We start from the raw sequence: 7,513 nt of genomic DNA on the forward strand, positions 1-7,513 counted from the left end.
TACCTCAATACAATAATCTCATGAGCTGCTTTACATGATTGAGATTCATATGAGTTTGTATCACAATTTATCTATGTGCTACTCTAGCAAAGTTATTAAAGTAGTTCTATTCCTCCTGCACGTGTGTAAAGGTGACAGTGTGTGCACCGTGTTAGTACTTGGTTTATGCTATGATCATGATCTCTTGTAGATTGCGAAGTTAACTATTGCTATGATAATATTGATGTGATCTATTCCTCTTACATATGCATGAAGGTGACAGTGTGCATGCTATGTTAGTACTTGGTTTAGTCTATTGATCTATCTTACACTATAAGGTTACTTAAACATGAGCATTATTGTGGAGCTTGTTAACTCCGGCATTGAGGGTTCGTGTAATCCTACGCAATGTGTTCATCATCCAACAAAAGTGTAGAGTATGCATTTATCTATTCTGTTATGTGATCAATGTTGAGAGTGTCCACTAGTGAAAGTGTAATCCCTAGGCCTTGCTCCTAAATACTGCTATCGCTACTTGTTTACTACTGCTGCGTTACTACTGCTGCGTTACTACTGCTTGTTTACTGTTTTACTGCGTTACTACTGCTGCAATACTACCACCATCAACTACACGCCAGCAAGCTATTTTCTGGCACCGTTGCTACTGCTCCTATATATTCATACCACCTGTATTTCACTATCTCTTCGCCGAACTAGTGCACCTATTAGGTGTGTTGGGGACACAAGAGACTTCTTGCTTTGTGGTTGCAGGGTTGCATGAGAGGGATATCTTTGACCTCTTCCTCCCTGAGTTCGATAAACCTTGGGTGATCCAGTTAAGGGAAAACTTGCTGCTGTTCTACAAACCTCTGCTCTTGGAGGCCCAACACTGTCTACAGGAAAGGAGGGGGAACGTAGACATCAAGCACTTTTCTGGCGCCGTTGCCGGGGAGGAAAGGTAAAAGGTACTCACACTCCGGACCTTGGCTACTAAGCTATTTCCGCCATTGTAAGTACTCGAAGCTACTTCCTTTAGATCCTGCAATTGCAACTTTTTGTTTCTTGTTTTACACTAGTAAGGCATAATGGAAAACATCTGTGAGCTCTTTGTACTATTTCCTGAGTCAAGACATGAATGGTTTAATGCGAAAATTAAAAAACCCATGGAACATATTAGCATGAATACTTTGAATACCATTGTTGCTAATGATATGGAAAATTCTAAGCTTGGGGAAGCTGGTTTTGATGAGCATGATATTTTTAGTCCCCCAAGCATTGAGGAAGAAATTTACTTTGATGATACTTTGCCTCCTATTTATGATGATTATAATGATAGTAGTCTTTTGGTACCACCTACTATGGAGAGTAAATTTGATTATGATTACAATATGCCTCCTATATTTGATGATAGCTACTTTGTTGAATTTGCTCCCACTATTACTAATAAAATTGATTATGCTTATGTGGAGAGTAATAATTTTATGCATGAGACTCATGATAAGAATGCTTTATGTGATAGTTATATTGTTGAGTTTGCTCATGATGCTACTGAAAGTTATTATGAGAGAGGAAAATATGGTTGCAAAAATTTTCATGTTACTAAAATACCTCTCTATGTGCTGAAATTTTTGAAGCTATGCTTGTTTTATCTTCCTATGCTTGTTACTTTGCTCTTCATGAACTTGTTTATTTACAAGATTCCTTTGCATAGGAAGCATGTTAGACTTAAATGTGTTTTGCATTTGCCTCTGGATGCTCTCTTTTGCTTCAAATATTATTTCTTGCGAGTGCATCATTAAAACTGCTGAGCCCATCTTAATGGCTATAAAGAAAGAACTTCTTGGGAGATAACCCATGTGTTATTTTGCTACAGTACTTTGTTTTTATTTTGTGTCTTGGAAGTTGTTTACTACTGTAGGAACCTCTCCTTATCTTAGTTTTGTGTTTTGTTGTGCCAAGTTAAGCCGTTGATAGAAAAGTAAGTACTAGATTTGGATTACTGCGCAGTTCCAGATTTCTTTGCTGTCACGAATCTGGGTCCACCTCCCTGTAGGTAACTCAGAAAATTAAGCCAATTTACGTGCATGATCCTCAGATATGTACGCAACTTTCATTCAATTTGAGCATTTTCATTTGAGCAAGTCTGGTGCCATTTTAAAATTCGTCAATACGAACTGTTCTGTTTTGACAGATTCTGCCTTTTATTTCGCATTGCCTCTTTTGCTATGTTGGATGAATTTCTTTGATCCACTAATGTCCAGTAGCATTATGCAATGTCCAGAAGTGTTAAGAATGATTGTGTCACCTCTGAATATGTCAATTTATATTGTGCACTAACCCTCTAATGAGTTGTTTCGAGTTTGGTGTGGAGGAAGTTTTCAAGGATCAAGAGAGGAGTATGATGCAACATGATCAAGGAGAGTGAAAGCTCTAAGCTTGGGGATGCCCCGGTGGTTCACCCCTGCATATATCAAGAAGACTCAAGCGTCTAAGCTTGGGGATGCCCAAGGCATCCCCTTCTTCATCGACAACATTATCAGGTTCCTCTCTTGAAACTATATTTTTATTCGGTCACATCTTATGTGCTTTGCTTGGAGCGTCTGTTTGTTTTGTTTTTGTTTGTGTTTGAATAAATTGGATTATATCATGCTTGTGTGGGAGAGAGACACGCTCCGCTGGTTCGTATGAACACATGTGTTCTTAGCTCATAATATTCATGGCGAAGTTTCTCCTTCGTTAAATTGTTATATGGTTGGAATTGGAAAATGATACATGTAGTAATTGCTATTAATGTCTTGGGTAATGTGATACTTGGCAATTGTTGTGCTCATGTTTAAGCTCTTGCATCATATGCTTTGCACCCATTAATGAAGAAATACATAGAGCATGCTAAAATTTGGTTTGCATATTTTGTTTCTCTAAGGTCTAGATAATTTCTAGTATTGCGTTTGAACAACAAGGAAGACGGTGTAGAGTCTTATAATGTTTTCAATATGTCTTTTATGTGAGTTTTGCTGCACCGGTTCATCCTTGTGTTTGTTTCAAATAAGCCTTGCTAGCCTAAACCTTGTATCGACAGGGAATACTTCTCATGCATCCAAAATCCTTGAGCCAAACAACACTATGCCATTTGTGTCCACCATACCTACCTACTACATGGTATTTCCTGCCATTCCAAAGTAAATTGCTTGAGTGCTACCTTTAAACAATTCAAAATTTATCACCTCTGATTTGTGTCAATGTTTTATAGCTCATGAGGAAGTATGTGGTGTTTATCTTTCAATCTTGTTGGGCAACTTTCACCAATGGACTAGTGGCTTCATCCGCTTATCCAATAATTTTGCAAAAAGAGCTGGCAATGGGATTCCCAGTCCCAAATTAATTAACAAAAATAGACACTCCTCCATGGTATGTGATTGTTGGACGGCACCCGAAGGATTCGGTTAGCCATGGCTTGTGTAAGCAAAGGTTGGGAGGAGTGTCATCATAATAAAACTAAAATAAAAAGGCACTCCTTCATGGTATGAGATTGATGGCAGGCACCCGAGGATTCGGTTAGCCATGGTTTGTGAAAGAAAGGTTGGAAGGAGTGCCATCCAAAAATAAAATAAAATGGGAGCCGCTCTTTGAAGGTTTGTCTGGCAAGGGGGTTAGAGTACCCGCTACCATTCGTTGACAACAACAAGCACCTCTCAAAATTTTACTTTTATGCTCTCTATATGTTTTCAAAATCAAAGCTCTAGCACAAATATAGCAATCGATGCTTTTCCTCTATGGAGGACAATTCTTTTACTTTTATTGTTGAGTCAGTTCACCTATTTCTCTCCACCTCAAGAAGCAAACACTTGTGTGAACTGTGCATTGATTCCTACATACTTGCTTATTGCACTTATTATATTACTCTATGTTGACAATATCCATGAGATATACATGTTACAAGTTGAAAGCAACCGCTGAAACTTATTCTTCCTTTGTGTTGCTTCAATGCTTTTACTTTGAATTATTGCTTTATGAGTTAACTCTTATGCAAGACTTAATTGATGCTTGTCTTGAAGTGCTATTCATGAAAAGTCTTTGCTTTATGATTCACTTGTTTACTCATGTCATATACATTGTCTTGGATTGCTGCATTCACTACATATGCTTTACAAATAGTATGATCAAGGTTATGATGGCATGTCACTCCAGAAATTATCTTTGTTATCGTTTTACCTGCTCGGGACGAGCAGAACTAAGCTTGGGGATGCTGATACGTCTCCGACGTATCGATAATTTCTTATGTTCCATGCCACATTATTGATGTTATCTACATGTTTTATGCACACTTTATGTCATATTCGTGCATTTTCTGGAACTAACCTATTAACAAGATGCCGAAGTGCCAGTTGCTGTTTTCTGCTGTTTTTGGTTTCAGAAATCCTAGTAACGAAATATTCTCGGAATCGGACGAAATCAACGCCCAAGTTCCTATTTTCACCGGAAGCATCCAGAACACCCGGGAAGGACCAGAGGGGGCATCGGGCCCCCAGGACCATAGGCCGGCGCGGCCCAGGCCCTGGCCGCGCCGCCCTATGGTGTCGTCGCCCCTTCGACCCTCCTCGCGCCGCCTCTTCGCCTATATAAAGCCCCTGGATCGAAAACCCGATACGTTCGACGAAAACCACAGAAACCTTCCGAGCCGCCGCCATCGCGAGGCCAAGATCCGGGGACAGGAGTCTCTGTTCCGGCACGCTGCCGAGCGGGGAAGTGCCCCGGAAGGCTTCTCCATCGACACCGCTGCCATCTCCACCGCCATCTTCATCACCGCTGCTGCTCCCATGAGGAGGGAGTAGTTCTCCATCGAGGCTCGGGGCTGTACCGGTAGCTATGTGGTTCATCTCTCTCCCATGTACCTCAATACAATAATCTCATGAGCTGCTTTACATGATTGAGATTCATATGAGTTTGTATCACAATTTATCTATGTGCTACTCTAGCAAAGTTATTAAAGTAGTTCTATTCCTCCTGCACGTGTGTAAAGGTGACAGTGTGTGCACCGTGTTAGTACTTGGTTTATGCTATGATCATGATCTCTTGTAGATTGCGAAGTTAACTATTGCTATGATAATATTGATGTGATCTATTCCTCTTACATATGCATGAAGGTGACAGTGTGCATGCTATGTTAGTACTTGGTTTAGTCTATTGATCTATCTTACACTATAAGGTTACTTAAACATGAGCATTATTGTGGAGCTTGTTAACTCCGGCATTGAGGGTTCGTGTAATCCTACGCAATGTGTTCATCATCCAACAAAAGTGTAGAGTATGCATTTATCTATTCTGTTATGTGATCAATGTTGAGAGTGTCCACTAGTGAAAGTGTAATCCCTAGGCCTTGCTCCTAAATACTGCTATCGCTACTTGTTTACTACTGCTGCGTTACTACTGCTGCGTTACTACTGCTTGTTTACTGTTTCTTTGCGTTACTACTGCTGCAATACTACCACCATCAACTACACGCCAGCAAGCTATTTTCTGGCACCGTTGCTACTGCTCCTATATATTCATACCACCTGTATTTCACTATCTCTTCGCCGAACTAGTGCACCTATTAGGTGTGTTGGGGACACAAGAGACTTCTTGCTTTGTGGTTGCAGGGTTGCATGAGAGGGATATCTTTGACCTCTTCCTCCCTGAGTTTGATAAACCTTGGGTGATCCACTTAAGGGAAAACTTGCTGCTGTTCTACAAACCTCTGCTCTTGGAGGCCCAACACTGTCTACAGGAAAGGAGGGGGAACGTAGACATCACGATGCGCGTTGGAAACGGATCCAAAGGCGATGTGATCGCTGTCGGCACACTTCCTCTACATCTACCTTCGGGATTAGTTTTAAGCCTAAATAATTGTTATTTTGTACCCGCGTTGAGCATGAACATTATATCTGGATCTTGTTTAATGCAAGACGGTTATTCATTCAAGTCTGAAAATAATGGTTGTTCTATTTTTATGAATAATATCTTTTATGGTCGAGCACCTGAAAAGAATGGCTTATTTCTGTTAGATCTCGATAGTAGTGATACGCATATACATAACATTGATGCTAAGCGAATTAAATTAAATGATAATTCTACTTATATGTGGCACTGTCGTCTTGGTCATATTGGAGTGAAACGCATGAAGAAACTCCATACCGATGGATTACTTGAATCACTTGACTTTGAGTCACTTGATAGATGCGAAGCATGACTAATGAGAAAAATGACTAAAACTCCATTTTCTGGTATGATGGAGTGAGCTACTGACTTATTGGAAATCATACATACCGATGTGTGCGGACCAATGAGCGTAGCATCGCGCGGTGGTTATCGTTATGTTCTAACCTTCACAGATGATCTGAGTAGATATGGGTATATCTATTTCATGAAACATAAATCCGAAACTTTCGAGAAGTTTAAGGAATTTCAAAGTGAAGTAGAAAATCAACGTAATAAGAAGATTAAATTTCTACGATCTGATCGTGGAGGTGAATATCTGAGTTATGAGTTTGGCATGCATTTAAAGAAATGCGGAATACTTTCACAATTGACACCGCCGGGAACACCACAACGAAATGGTATGTCCGAACGTCGTAATCGAACTTTCTTAGATATGGTTCGTTCTATGATGTCTCTTACTGATTTGCCGTTATCATTTTGGAGTTATGCATTAGAGACAGCCGCATTCACTTTAAATAGAGCACCATCAAAATCCGTAGAAACGACACCGTATGAATTATGGTTTAATAAGAAACCTAAGCTGTCGTTCCTTAAAGTTTGGGGTTGCGAAGCCTATGTAAAGAAGTTACAACCGGACAAGCTAGAACCCAAAGCGGAGAAATGCGTCTTCATAGGATACCCTAAGGAAACTATAGGGTACACTTTCTATCACAGATCTGAAGGCAAAATCTTTGTTGCTAAGAACGGAACCTTTCTTGAGAAAGAATTTCTCACTAAAGAAGTGACTGGAAGAAAAGTAGAACTCGATGAGATTGATGAATTTACTCGTTGATCAGAGTAGCGTAGTACCGGAAATTGTACCTGTACAGCCTACACCAACAACAGAGGAAGCTAATGATAATGATCATGAAACTTCGAACGAGGAAACTACTGAACCTCGCAGATCGACAAGGGAACGTGCCACTCCTGATTGGTATGATCCTTGACTAAATGTCATGATTGTGGATAACAATGATGAGGACCCTGCGACGTATGAAGAAGCGATGATGAGCCCAGATTCCAACAAATGGCAAGAAGCCATGAAATCCGAGATGGGATCCATGTATGATAACAAAGTATGGACTTTGGTAGACTTACCTGATAGCCGCAAGGCTGTCGAAAATAAATGGATCTTCAAGAGAAAAACAGATGCTGATGGTAATATTACTGTCTATAAAGCTCGACTTGTCGCAAAGGGTTTCCGACAAATTCAAGGAGTTGACTACGATGAGACTTTCTCACCTGTAGCAAAGCTAAAATCTGTGAGGATTTTGTTAGCAATAGCTGCATTTTTCGA

Source organism: Lolium perenne, chromosome 1, assembly GCF_019359855.2.
Source record: "Lolium perenne isolate Kyuss_39 chromosome 1, Kyuss_2.0, whole genome shotgun sequence".
NCBI lineage: Eukaryota > Viridiplantae > Streptophyta > Magnoliopsida > Poales > Poaceae > Lolium > Lolium perenne.